General features: G+C 40.0%; 1 pseudogene; it reads left to right on the top strand.

Annotated features, from left to right (window-relative positions):
* Nucleotides 1–14,224: 14,224 nt before the first annotated feature.
* LOC118542649 (olfactory receptor OR51C1-like) lies at nucleotides 14,225–15,170 on the top strand (annotated as a pseudogene).
* The last annotated feature ends 157 nt before the right edge of the window (nucleotides 15,171–15,327 follow it).

Below are 15,327 nucleotides of genomic sequence, written 5' to 3'. Positions count from 1 at the left end.
CCCCCCACTTTAGCTTTCCCTTCCTTCATTTAGGGAGTTGAAGATAAATTCAATAGGGTAAAGCAGAGAGAGTGGAAAGACAGTGCTTTTAGGTTGGAGCCAAAAGTCCTGCAAAGCAGATTCCTCAGGGAACTGAGAAGCCAAAGGATTGGAAGCAGGGTGATGTCCTAATCAGATTTGTTTTACTATGATGGCTCTCTTACCTGTCAGAAACGTGAACTCCTTGAGGGTAGAGACTATACCTTTTCTTCTTGATATCTGGAGCATAGTATCTGATACGTGTCAGTCACTAAACAATAATTTATTAAGATCGCTATCTTAATGAAAAAAATAATTGTAATGGCAAGCAATAACAATAAATATTAAATAACCTATTATGAATGAGTACAAAATGTACTGTGCTGACTTTTCTATGGATTGATATTGGGTCACTTTGTTTATTATTAAAAGTAAATCTATGAGGCAGATATAATTATTTTCCCCATGTAAAAATGAAGAAATGGAAGTGAAGTGGTTACGTAATTGGCCCAAGGTCACACTTTTGGTGACAAAGCTGAGCTTTGGAGCCTGGGCTGGTTCTAAATACTTTGATTTTAACCAATGCTTTTTAACTCTAAATGGATAGGTGAGTGCAGAGAAGGTATTCAAAATATTCAAGCCCTGGGACAGGCCAATTAGAAGAGACACTCTATCAACAGAATGAACATTGGTTATTATGCGCTTTGTTTGTGTGTCCACTAATCATTAAACTTGGGTTATTGAATGGTTTAAATCCCTCAGTTTGCACTGGAAAAGAACCAGATGTTCTAACAATATACCATCTCTTGCAGCCCTGCTCATTGACCAGTGCTCTTTAGATTGGAATGCTTAGCATGGCTAGCAAGATTTTCACATATATATCCCTGTAATTGCCTGGGCATCCCCCTTTGCTTCTGTATCTTGGAAACATCTGTTTGAATTGTGCATTTTCTCCCCCCGAGTCTCAGTCATTTCATGGCAAACTTACCCAGGGCTGTGAAAATGTCTACCCCATCTGTTGAAGCGCTTTCTGTGGGAAGACTATTTTTCTATTAGTCCTGAAGATCCTAAATGGATAGCATATTTTATCAGGTTTTGGATGAACTCCTGGAATGAACTGTGTCTTTCCAGACTTTCCTGGGGATCTAGAATCTTGTGACAGAAGACAAAAAAATTAAACAGGATAATTAAGGCCTCTGCAGCAATGCTAATCACAATAAATCATTCTCTTTTTCTGTATAGCAGATCTTTGCAAGGTAATGTCCTCTTGGCGCATAGCTTTTTATGCCAAGAAGTATGTTTAATTAGTTAATGTTCCTGAAACTACCAACCCTCTCAATTTGCCAGTAATTGTGTAAGGTTGTATTAATGGCCAAAGGTTGGAGGCTACTTATGAGTACCCACATTTTTAACAGAAGCTGTCTGCCAAACATGGTTAATGTCTCCACCACAGAGCTGAATGTATTAGTGTCAGTTTTAGACCAGTTATCAGAGCACCCTAGTGCCTTTGTAAGATTGCAAGGGACATACAAGGGACTCACAAAATTTTGTATTCTTTTTTAGTTGCTTATGTTTTTAATAGACTATTTTTTTTTTTAAAGATTTTATTTATTTATTTGACAGAGAGAGACACAGTGAGAGAGGGAACACAAGCAGGGGGAGTGGGAGAGAGAGAAGCAGGCTTCCCACTGAACAGGGAACCTGATGCGGGGCTTGATCCCAGGACCCTGGGATCATGACCTGAGCAGAATGCAGACGCTTAACGACTGAGCCACCCAGGCACCCCTAGACTATTCTTTTTTTTAAAAAAATTTTTTTTTAAATTTTTTTATTGTTATGTTAATCCCCATACATTACATCATTAGTTTTAGATATAGTGTTCCATGATTTATTGTTTGTGCATAACACCCAGTGCTCCACGCAGAATGTGCCCTCCTCAATACCCATCACCAGGCTAACCCATCCTCCCACCCCCCTCCCCTCTAGAACCCTCAGTTTGTTTTTCAGAGTCCATCGTCTCTCATGGTTCTTCTCCCCCTCCGATTTCCCCCCCTTCATTCTTCCCCTCCTGCTACATTCCTCTTCTTCTTTCTTTCTTTCTTAACATATATTGCATTATTTGTTTCAGAGGTACAGATCTGAGATTCAACAGTCTTGCACAATTCACAGCGCTTACCAGAACACATACCCTCCCCAGTGTCCATCACCCAGTCACCCCGTCCCTCCCACCCCACCCCCCACTCCAGCAACCCTCAGTTTGTTTCCTGAGATTAAGAATTCCTCATATCAGTGAGGTCATATGATACATGTCTTTCTCTGTTTGACTTATTTTGCTCAGCATAATACCCTCCAGTTCCATCCACGTCGTTGCAAATGGCAAGATCTCATTCCTTTTGATGGCCGCATAATATTCCATTGTGTATATATACCACATCTTCTTTATCCATTCATCTGTTGATGGACATCTTGGCTCTTTCCACAGTTTGGCTATTGTGGACATTGCTGCTATAAACATCGGGGTGCACGTAGCCTTTCGGGTCCCTACTTTTGTATCTTTGGGGTAAATACCCAGTAGTGCAATTGCTGGATCATATGGTAGCTCTATTTTCAACTTTTTGAGGAACCTCCATACTGTTTTCCAGAGTGGCTGCACCAGCTTGCATTCCCACCCACAGTGTAGGAGGGTTCCCCTTTCTCCGCATCCCCGCCAACATCTGTCATTTCCTGACTTGTTAATTTTAGCCATTCTGACTGGTGTGAGGTGGTATCTCATTGAGGTTTTGATTTGGATTTCCCTGATGCCGAGCGATATTGAACACTTTTTCATGTGTCTGTTGGCCGTTTGGATGTCTTCTTTGGAAAAATGTCTGTTCATGTCTTCTGCCCATTTCTTGATTGGATTCTTTGTTCTTTTGGTGTTGAGTTTGATGAGTTCTTTATAGATTTTGGATACTAGCCCTTTATCTGATATGTCATTTGCAAATATCTTCTCCCATTCTGTCAGTTGTCTTTCGGTTTTGTTGACTGTTTCCTTTGCTTTGCAAAAGCTTTTTATCTTGATGAAGTCCCAAGAGTTCATTTTTGCCCTTGCTTCCCTTGCCTTTGGCGATGTTTCTAGGAAGAAGTTGCTGCGGCTGAGGTCGAAGAGGTTGCTGCCTGTGTTCTCCTTTAGGATTTTGATGGACTCCCGTCTCACATTGAGGTCTTTCAACCATTTGGAGTCTATTTTTGTGTGTGGTGTAAGGAAATGGTCCAGTTTCATTCTTCTGCATGTGGCTGTCCAATTTTCCCAACACCATTTGTTGAAGAGACTGTCTTTTTTCCATTGGACATTCTTTCCTGCTTTGTCAAAGATGAGTTGACCATAGAGTTGAGGGTCCATTTCTGGGCTCTCTATTCTGTTCCATTGATCTATGTGTCTGTTTTTGTGCCAGTACCATACTGTCTTGATGATGACAGCTTTGTAGTAGAGCTGGAAGTCCGGAATTGTGATGCCGCCAGCTTTGCTTTTCTTTTTCAACATTCCTCTGGCTATGCGGGGTCTTTTCTGGTTCCATACAAATTTTAGGATTATTTGTTCCATTTCTTTGAAAAAAGTGGATGGTATTTTGATGGGGATTGCATTGAATGTGTAGATTGCTCTAGGTAGGATTGACATCTTCACAATATTTGTTCTTCCAATCCATGAGCATGGAACGTTTTTCCATTTCTTTGTGTCTTCCTCAATTTCTTTCATGAGTATTTGATAGTTTTCTGAGTACAGATCCTTTGCCTCTTTGGTTAGATTTATTCCTAGGTATCTTATGATTTTGGGTGCAATTGTATATGGGATCGACTCCTTAATTTCTCTTTCTTCTGACTTGTTGTTGGTGTATAGGAATGCCACTGACTTCTGTGCATTGATTTTATATCCTGCCACTTGACTGAATTCCTGTATGAGTTCTAGCAGTTTTGGGGTGGAGTCTTTGGGATTTTCCACATAAAGTATCATATCATCTGCAAAGAGTGAGAGTTTGACTTCTTCTTTGCCGATTTGGATGCCTTTGATTTCTTTTTGTTGTCTGATTGCTGTGGCTAGGACTTCCAATACTATGTTGAATAGCAGTGGTGATAGTGGACATCCCTGCCGCGTTCCTGACCTTAGGGGGAAAGCTCTCAGTTTTTCCCCATTGAGAATGATATTCGCTGTAGGTTTTTCATAGATGGCTTTTATGATATTGAGGTATGTACCCTCTATGCCTATACTCTGAAGAGTTTTGATCAAGAAAGGATGCTGTACTTTGTCAAATGCTTTTTCTGCATCTATTGAGAGGATCATATGATTCTTGTTCTTTCTTTTGTTAATGTATTGTATCACATTGATTGATTTGCGGATGTTGAACCATCCTTGCAGCCCAGGGATAAATCCCACTTGGTCGTGGTGAATAATCCTTTTAATGTACTGTTGGATCCTATTGGCTAGTATTTTGGTGAGAATTTTTGCATCCATGTTCATCAGGGATATTGGTCTGTAATTCTCCTTTTGGATGGGGTCTTTGTCTGGTTTTGGGATCAAGGTAATGGTGGCCTCATAAAATGAGTTTGGAAGTTTTCCTTCCATTTCTATTTTTTGGAACAGTTTCAGAAGAATAGGTATTAATTCTTCTTGAAATGTTTGGTAGAATTCCCCTGGGAAGCCATCTGGCCCTGGGCTTTTGTGTTTTGGGAGATTTTGGATGACTGCTTCAATTTCCTTAGTGGTTATAGGTCTGTTCAGGTTTTCTATTTCTTCCTGGTTCAGTTTTGGTAGTTGATACATCTCTAGGAATGCATCCATTTCTTCCAGGTTATCTAATTTGCTGGCATAGAGTTGCTCATAATATGTTCTTATAATTGTTTGTATTTCTTTGGTGTTGGTTGTGATTTCTCCTCTTTCATTCATGATTTTGTTGATTTGGGTCATTTCTCTTTTCTTTTTGATAAGTCTGGCCAGGGGCTTATCAATCTTGTTAATTCTTTCAAAGAACCAGCTCCTAGTTTCGTTGATCTGTTCTACTGTTCTTTTGGTTTCTATTTCATTGATTTCTGCTCTGATCTTTATTATTTCTCTTCTCCTGCTGGGTTTAGGTTTATTTGCTGTTCTTTCTCCAGCTCCTTTAGGTGTAGGGTTAGGTTGTGTACTTGAGACCTTTCTTGTTTCTTGAGAAAGGCTTGTATTGCTATATACTTTCCTCTTAGGACTGCCTTTGCTGTATCCCAAAGATTTTGAATAGTTGTGTTTTCATTTTCATTGGTTTCCATGAATCTTTTTAATTCTTCTTTAATTTCCTGGTTGACCCATTCATTCTTCAGTAGGATGCTCTTTAGCCTCCATGTATTTGAGTTCTTTCCGACTTTCCTCTTGTGATTGAGTTCTAGTTTCAAAGCATTGTGGTCTGAAAATAGGCAGGGGATGATCCCAATCTTCTGGTACCGGTTGAGACCTGATTTATGACCTAGGATGTGATCTATTCTGGAGAATGTTCCATGGGCACTAGAGAAGAATGTGTATTCCGTTGCTTTGGGATGGAATGTTCTGAATATGTCTGTGAAGTCCCTTTGGTCCAGTGTGTCATTTAAAGTCTTTATTTCCTTGTTGATCTTTTGCTTAGACGATCTGTCCATTTCAGTGAGGGGGGTGTTAAAGTCCCCCACTATTATTGTATTGTTGTCAATGTGTTTCTTTGCTTTTGTTATTAATTTCCTTATATAATTGGCTGCTCCCATGTTAGGGGCATAGATATTTACAATTGTTAGATCTTCTTGTTGGATAGACCCTTTAAGTAGGATATAGTGTCCTTCCTCATCTCTTATTACAGTCTTTGGTTTAAAATCTAATTTGTCTGATATAAGGATTGCCACCCCAGCTTTCTTTGGGTGTCCATTAGCATGGTAAATGGTTTTCCACCCCCTCACTTTCAATCTGGGGGTGTCTTTGGGTCTAAAATGAGTCTCTTGCAGACAGCATATCGATGGGTCTTGTTTTTTAATCCAATCTGATAGCCTGTGTCTTTTGTTTGGGGCATTTAGCCCATTTACATTCAGGGTAACTATTGAAAGATAGGAATTTAGTGCCATTGTATTGCCTGTAAAGTGACTGTTACTGTATATTGTTCGTGTTCCTTTCTGGTCTATGTTGCTTTTAGGCTCTCTCTTTGCTTAGAGGACCCCTTTCAAGATTTCCTGTAGGGCTGGTTTCGTGTTTGCAAATTCCTTTAGTTTTTGTTTGTCCTGGAAGCTTTTTATCTCTCCTTCAATTTTCAATGACAGCCTAGCTGGATATAGTATTCTTGGCTGCATATTTTTCTCATTTAGTGCTCTGAATATGTCCTGCCAGTCCTTTCTGGCCTGCCAGGTCTCTGTGGATAAGTCTGTTGCCAATCTAATGTTTCTACCATTGTAGGTTACATATCTCTTCTCCCGAGCTGCTTTCAGGATTTTCTCTTTGTCTCTGAGACTCGTAAGTTTTACTATTAGATGTCGGGGTGTTGACCTATTTTTATTGATTTTGAGAGGGGTTCTCTGTGCTTCCTGGATTTTGATGCCTGTTTCCTTCCCCAAATTAGGGAAGTTCTCTGCTATAATTTGCTCCATTATACCTTCTGCCCCTCTCTCTCTTTCTTCTTCTTCTGGGATCCCAATTATTCTAATGTTGTTTCGTCTTATGGTATCGTTTATCTCTCGAATTCTGCCCTCATGATCCAGTAGTTGTTTATCTCTCTTTTTCTCAGCTTCTTTATTTTCCATCATTTGGTCTTCTATCTCACTGATTCTTTCTTCTGCCTCATTTATCCTAGCAGTTAGCGCCCCCATATTTGATTGCACTTCATTAATAGCCTTTTTGATTTCGACTTGGTTAGACTTTAGTTCTTTTACTTCTCCAGAAAGGGTTTCTCTAATAACTTCCATGCTTTTTTCAAGCCCAGCTAGTATCTTTAAAGTGATGATTCTGAACTCTAGATCTGACATTGTACTAATGTCGGTATTGAGTAGGTCCCTGGCAGTCGGTACTACCTCTTGTTCTTTTTGTTGAGGTGATTTTTTCCGTCTTGTCATTTTGTGCAGAGGAGTATAGATTAATGAGAGAACAAAATGCTAGCAGGGTAACAACGTCCCCAGAAAATATACTCTAAACAAATCAGAAAAGACCTGAAGCAGTGGGAAAAGAAAGGGAAAGAGAGAAAAAAAGAAAAAGAAAGAAAAAAAGAAAAAAGAAAAAGATAAAGATAAAAACAAACAAAAGCAGAACAAAACAAAACAAAAAAAACAGAATGTGATCAAATATGATCAGGCTGGTTTATAGATCAGTGCCACACACTAGATTTTGGGTGTATTTTGGTCTGTTAAAAGAAAGTCCCTCCCAAAATTTTAAAGAAAGAAAAACTTATATATGTACAAAAATAAGGGTTGATATGATGAAGGGATGGAATATGACTGTAAAGATGGAAATTATAAAAAATTTTATAAAAGGATTTGATAAGTTGTTTGAAAAAAGAAAGAAGAGGATTTAAAAAAAAAAAAAAGAAAGAAAAAAGGGAGAGAATGTGATCAGGCAGGGGAGTAGAAAAAAACCATACACTAGAGATTTAGAGTATATTTTGATCTGTTAGAAGAAACTATCTCAAGATTTTAAAGAGAGAACAACTTATATATATATGCCAAAAATATGAGTAACTACTATGAAGGGATAGAATATGACTTTAAAAATGAAAGATAAAAATGTTTTTTTTTTAAAAAAGGGATTGATAAGATGTTGGTTGAAAAAGGGAAAAAGAAAAATTCAAAAAAAAAGAAAAAAGAAAAAAGAAAAAAAGACAGTTAAAAAAAATAATTAACTTTGAAAGACTAAGGAATCATGGTAAAAAAGCCATGAATTCTATGTGCAGTATTCCCCTAGCGCTGGAGTTCTGCCGTTCTCACTGATCGGTAAACTTGGTCTTGGCTGGCTGTTCTCGCTGATCTTCTGGGGGAGGGGCCTGTTGCCGTGGTTCCCAAATGTCTTTGCCGGAGGCAAAATTGCCCCGCCCTTGCCGGTCCGGGCTAAGTAATCTGCTCGGGTTTGCTCTCCGGAGCTTTTGTTCCCTGCAAGCTTTCCGTACAGCTTTGGAGGTGGAGAGTGAAAATGGCGGCCTCCCAGTCTCCGCCCCGGAGGAGCCGAGAACTCGGGGTCCCGCTCCTCAGCGAGCCCCCAGAGAAAAGCAGTCAGTCACTCCCGTCTCCGCGGTCTCCAGCCACACTCCGCGCTCACCCGGCCTGTGACCGCGCGTTTCTATCTGGCACCCGACCCCGTGCGGAGTCTCCAAACTCAGCCGATCTCCGCGGTGCGCTCCCGCACCTCTCCTCCCGGGGGAAGAAGGTGAGTCTCCCCGGATCTGCCGCTTGTTGGGTCCCTGCTGGAGGAGCAGTGGCCCGACTGTGCCGCGGATCACGGTTTATAGCAACCCCGAGCTGAGAGCCCACGCCTGGGCTCCGTCTCTGCAGCCGGCTTCCCTGCTCCGATACCTGGGAGCTCTGCCGCACTCAGGCACCCCCGGTCTTTCTGTGACCCCGAGGGTCCTGAGACCACACTGTCCCGCGAGGGTTCCACCCCCCACTTCGCCACCAGAGTGATGTCCCTCAGCGGAGCAGACTTCTAAAAGTTCCGATTTTGTGCTCCGTGGCTCTATCACTTGCCAGAAGTGCCGACGGAGGCCCCTCCCCCGCCGTCTATCCTCCCGAATAACGCCTCGGATTCACTTCTCCGCACGTCCTACCTTCCAGAAAGTGGTCGCTTTTCTGTTTAGAGAGTTGTTGCTATTCTTTTCTTCGATCTCCTGTTGAGTTTGTAGGTGTTCAGAATGGTTTGATCCCTATCCAGCTGAATTCCTGAGAGGAGAGGAAATCCAGGTCTCCTACTCCTCCGCCATCTTGCTCCGCCCCCCTTTTTAAATTTTTAATTTAAATTCAGTTAACCAACATATGGTACATCATTAGTTTCAGATGTAGTGTTCAATAATTTATCAATTGTATATAACACCCGGTTCTTTAGAGAAGTTTAGGTTCACAGCAATTTGAGTGGAAGGGACAGAGATTTCCCATATATCGCCTGTGCCCACATATCCATAGCCTCCCACCATTACCAACATCCCCTACCAGAGTGGTTCATTTCTTACAATTGATGAACCTTCACTGACACATCATTATCACTTCAAGTCCATAGTTTACATTAGGGTTCACTCTTGGTGTTGTGCATTCCATGGGTTTGGACAAATTTATAATGACCATGTATTCACCATTATATAGTATCACATGGAGTATTTTCACTGCCCTAAAAATCCTTAATGTGCTGCCTATTAATTCCTCAAGGACTCTTCCCTAGCCCCAGACAAGCCATTGATCATTTTACTGTCTGCATAATTTGCCTTTTCCAGAGTGTTACATAGTTGGAATTATACAGTATGTTGCCTTTTCTGACTGGCTTCTTTCACTTAATAATATGCATTTAGGTTTCTTTCCTAACTTTTCATGGTTTAATAGCTAATTCTTTTTAGTACTGAAAATATTCCATTTTGTGGTTATATCATACTTTATTTATCCACACCTACTCAAGGACATCCTGGTTGCTCCCAAATTCTGACAATTATGAATAAAAGGTACTGTAAATATCTGTGTGCAATTTTTGTGTAGATATGTTTTCAACTCCTTGGGTATGTATATAAGGAATGCAATTGCTGGATTGTATGGTAAGAATATGTTTAGTTTTATAAGAAACTTCCAGACTGTCTTCTAAGGTGTCTGTACCATTTTGCATTTCCACCAGCAATGAATGGGAGTTCTTGTTGCTCCACTTCCTTGCCAGGATTTGGCAGTGTTGCCAATGTTCTGGATTTTGGCCATTCTAAAGTCATTATTGCTTTAATTTGCATTACCCTGATGACATATGATGCGGAACATCTTTTGATATGCTTGTTTGCTGAATCACTTTCTTTTAAGTTATCATTTTGTATGCCTGTGTACAAGTTAGCAACACTCCCAAGATATTCTGAATGCCCAGGAACAGTCATGGGCTCTGAACCAAATACTATTGCACTAGCCTCAGTGAATATATTTATTCAGCAACTCCTTTCCTACCTGGTTCAATGTCATGATTTCTGTGACACTGGCAAATGCCTGGTGAGCAAACTCATGGGTGATCCATTAAATGCTGTTTCTCTCTTACTTTTACTCTGTGCAAAGCTTTCCTTTATAAACTTTACAGCTAGCTGTTCAGGGGTCAGAAAGCTCTTGAATGAGACTGGACCCTTGGAATCTCCAGGATTTTTCTTTGGTGCAGTAAGAATGAAGCTAGACTGCAAAGAAATTGCCCTTCATGGTCTGCTTTTCAGGGCACAAAGGGTTAGTGGGACACAGGTGTGTAGAGTTCTCTCCTAGGAGTTTGATTCTCTTTTGGGAAAATGGCTCTTACCAGGCAACTTCTGGGCCCCTTAGAGAGGCTGCTTTTCTGAGAGCTGATACCTGAGTATTCTCTATGAGTTTTCTTGGCAAAAGAGAACTTTGGTGTTGGTTTAAGGGGACAGGACTGATCAGGGAGTGTTTCCTTAGCCTTAGAACAGAAGGATCTTTCTGCCCATAAGTTTGTGAGGTTGAGATAATATCTCTCTCTCTCTGGCTTTAAAAAATTTTCTCCTGCCGCCTGGGATGACTCTTCAAAGAGCAGGGCATAGGAGCAAATGACCTACCTTTCCAGACTCAAGATTTCTTCTTTGCATGAGGTCAGTGTTTTAGTGCATTGAAATCTTTTCTAAATACATCAAGAACTGTACAATCTTCAGATAGTTTATGAAACCAACAGGTCAGATAAAATTGGTGAACTTGGTAGTACATATTCAACTAATTCATATATTATATATATTCATGTATTATATCAATTTAAAAATAATGTAATAAAATATACATTAAAGTCATGAAGTTATGAGCATGTGTTCATTCAACATATTTTAAAAATTGAATTCCTTTTATTTTTTATTATTTTATTATTTTTATTTTTTAAAGATTTTATTTATTTATTTGACAGAGAGGTAGTGAGAGCAGGAACACAAGCAGGGGGAGTGGGAAAGGGAGAAGCAGGCCTCCCACTGAGCTGGGAGCCTGATGCGGGGCTTGATCCCAGGACTCTGGGATCATGACCTGAGCCAAAGGCAGCTGCTTAATGACTGAGCCACCCAGGAACCCCAAAATTAAATTCCTTTTAAATAAGTAGTGGCAAAACAGAATTTGAAGTCAGAGAAAACAGAGTTTAATTCTTGGATTTGCCATTGTCATGTTGGATAAATGTGAGAAAGCAACATGATTCCTCTGAGCCTTGGTTTTCTAATCTTAGCTTCAGTTTTCTCATCTGTAAAAAGGAGCTCATAAGACCCAGTGCATTTTGTGATAGTGATAGATGCAAAGCTTTGTAGTAGGGGCAGTCTATATGTTCTTGGTAGCCTGGTTACAAGGATGTGTAAGTCATACAAGCCCTTGTCTTGTCTTGGGAGAATTCTCCATTGGGGAGAAAGAGACATTTAAGTATATCTTTCCATGAATAGTTATTTAATATTTGCTCATTAGTTTTAGTGCAAGAAGACCCAAGGGGGGTTAATACTCATAGAATTAAAAAAAAAAAAGCTATTCTTTTCCCACAAGCTTTACTAATGGAGTTTCCTGCATTAGAATAGTCCTATTCCGTTTCCCTTTCAAAAAGAGACCTTTAGAAGCATGCAAAGCAGTGGAAAGAGGATTCAGAGAAAGAGATACAATGAAGTAAATTGTTTGTTACATAGTAGGCATTTAATACATTATCACTATTGTTATTACATAGAAGACTAGTTTGGATACTTAGATAATCCATTGGGGTCCCTTAATTTATTTAACTGTAATAAAAAGAGCATTAACTTGAGACCCTGCTTCTTCATCTTCAAAATAAAGAGGATATGATTTAAGGTTCTTACAATTTCACATAGAAAAATTTATTTTTATCACCGGGTCTGTCTTTGAGCAAAGTCATAGTACCAAGGATAAATACCAGATTAATCAGAAAAATGTTAGCTGATCTCCTATTTTAATACATGCCCATATGGTTATGAACTTTATTCATAATTCAAAGGGGCTATCTGTCAGGAATCACAATATATGCCTGATATTAAGTGTCTAGGGCCTATTACTGTTATCAGATACAATGAATTCATTCATTGAACAGATACTCTTAGAAACTGTTTTGCCAGGCATTTTTCCTGCCTCTGAGATCAGAGGTCTGAGAAAAACTGATGAGAGCCTTGTGTTTTCTTTCCTGGGGGTTATTTTCCCTTAGTGGCATGCTTCTGCTGTCTCATCACTAGGTGCTGCTACTGTCTTTTTTGAAAATACTGCTATTCTCCAGGGCTCTTTCTTCTGACCTCCTTTTCACTGCTCCTGTGACTTTAAACAAGCCATCAGTTAGACAACTCATAAGCCTTATTATCAAGGCAGGAGTCCCTTTGTAGGGAAAGTAAAGGTAAGTACATATTCCAGTTCTTGCATGGAAGTCACAGGTGAAAAAGTCAGGTTTGTCTTCCAACTGAGGTCCAAGTATTGACACAAAACTCATGGATTTTATTTTGTTATACATTGCCCTGCAATTCAAATTTTCTAACCATTAATTTTTTTATTGAACTTTTTTCTCTTTTCTTCTCTTCAAATGCTGTCTTCATGTAATGAATTATTCCCACTCTAGCCAAAGCCACTGCCTGTTCATATAACAGAATGAAACTCATCAAGTTGACTTACACTTAGATATATTCTTTCCCAGAGTTATGGACAGATGTCTCTTCTTAGAGTACCAGATCTAATTCTAATTCTGTCCACTGCACTCACTGACATTTTGTAGATATTTAAATACTTGTTGAGTGAATACATACATGAATGAATAAAAGAGGAGCATATACCTTAAAAACCAAGCATTATTTCTGTAGATAAAAATAGGGTGTCAGGAAACTTAGGACAAGAATCAGTATAGAGGAACTTCTTTGATCCTACAGATGTCTTGATCTGGGGGACCACGTGCTCATATCCTCAGAGAGGAGATGGTTCATAGTCATCATCCTCCACTTGAATGGAGATAAATCCAGACTCATGAAGGTTTCTGAGGGACCACACCCCCTAAACCTTCCACCCATTTCCTTATCCTTTTGCAATAATGGAATATTAAGGATCTTAATCAGGTAATTCTGCTCCAATTATTATCTGTTAGCTTGCAGTTAGTACATTTGTTCTTGTAAGGTTAACTTTGGGTCATATTTCTTAAGGGAGAATTTCCCTTAAACAATACCAGATTCATAGCTACTACCTAAATAATGAAATACTTTTATCAGCTGTCACCCATTGCTGTCTATTTGCCAGATTGAATTTGTTCTTCTGTAGTAGTTAGTTTTCATTAATAGCTGTTGTGTATTAATTTATTCAGTGATATTTTTCTAGAAAATATTTACTATTGTCTTTATGATCCTATTTTCCTTGGGTGCATAAGGACTTATGTTTTAATGGACTTCCTTTTTTTTTTAAAGATTTTTTTTTTTATTTGTCAGAGGGAGAGAGAGAGAGCACAAGCAAGGGAGCAGGCAGAGGGAGAGGGAGAAGCAGACTCTCCACTGAGCAAGGAGCCTGATGTGGGACTTGATCCCAGGACCCTGGATCGTGACCTGAGCCGAAGGCAGATGCTTAACCAACTGAGCCACCCAGGCGTCCCCTCTTAATGGACTTCTTAAGGGCAACTGAGAAGTGAAGAAAACAGGATGAATTGCCTTTTGTGTTGTCTCGGGGTTGCCCAGAAATGTCCTGTCTCTCCATGTACATGGAATCATAGAGCTGGAAAATATATTACCATGATCTACTCTAACAACCTCTTTTATACATGTATATATGGAAATATACTGAAGCCTAGATATAACATGTTACTCTTGCTAAAACCCAGGTGTCCTCATACAATTTAATGTTCTGTCTCTTTTCCTAGTTCATGCAAGATCAATTCTAAATCTAGGAAAAGGATAACTGGGTATGCGCTTCCACTGAAGACAAGACAAGGCTCACTAGCGATCCTAAATTGTATGATATGTAGAAGAGTGAAAACGTCTTTCTTGCCTACTTTACAGGATATGGTCCTTTCCTACAGGGAAATCCGTTTCCTTCACTCATCATGCCGTCCTTCAATCAGAGCATTTTCTACCCTGCAGTCTTCTTTCTTACTGGCATCCCTGGTTTTGAAACTTACCATGCCGGGCTCTCCATCCCTTTTTGTTGTCTCTGTGCCATTGCCATCTCTGGGAATGGCATGATCTTGTTTGTCATCCTCACTGAGTTGAGCCTCCATGAACCCATGTACTATTTCCTCCCCATGCTGTCCTTCACGGACCTAGGGCTGTGCCTGTCCACATTGGTCACCACGCTGTGTATTTTCTGGTTCAATGCTCGAGAAATCAGTTTTGATGCCTGCATTGGCCAGTTGTTCTTTATCCATGGTTTCACATTCATGGAAGCCTCAGTGCTCCTGGCAATGGCCTTTGACCGCTCTATTGCCATCTGTAACCCGCTGAGATATGCTACAATCTTAACCAGTTCAAGGATCATCAAAGTAGGCTTTGCCATTGTTTATTAGAGGGACAATGGCTCTAGTGCCTTTACTCTTACTTCTAAAGCATCTGTCCTTCTGCCGTAGCCATGTTCTGCACCATTCATATTGTTTCCACCCTGATGTGATGAAGCTTTCATGCACAGACACCAAGACCAACAGTGCATTTGGTTTGGCCATTGTCATCTCTACTGCTGGTGTCGATTCTATCTTGATCCTCCTCTCCTATGTTCTGATCATCCACTCTGTGCTCAGCACTGCCTCCCCAGAGTAGCGAAAAAAGGCCTTTGGTACTTGTGTTTCACACATAAGTGCTGTTGCCATCTTCTACATGCCCATGATCAGCTTGTCACTGGTGCACAGATTTGGGAAGCATGCCCCTCCTCTTGTGCACACTCTCATTGCCAATGTTTATCTGCTCATCCCTCCTGTGATGAATCCCATAATCTACAGTATGAAGACCAAGCAAATTCGCAAAGCCATGCTCAAAATATTCTCTTCGAAGCTCATTTAAGGATTTTTCATTATATCTTTTCTTTCCATGGTCTCTCTGACTCATATTTGGCTACTTGTTAGATTTGAAAAAGCCTATTTATAAAAGCTTTCATTCTATTCTGATGATGCAATAACTTGCTATTTACCAAGTTCTAGACTGTGCATTTTTTGAGATA

Source organism: Halichoerus grypus, chromosome 11 (assembly GCF_964656455.1).
Source record: "Halichoerus grypus chromosome 11, mHalGry1.hap1.1, whole genome shotgun sequence".
Taxonomy (NCBI): Eukaryota; Metazoa; Chordata; class Mammalia; order Carnivora; family Phocidae; genus Halichoerus; species Halichoerus grypus.
The sequence above is the reverse complement of the archived record's forward strand: the minus strand, read 5'-3'. Positions and strand labels throughout refer to the sequence as shown.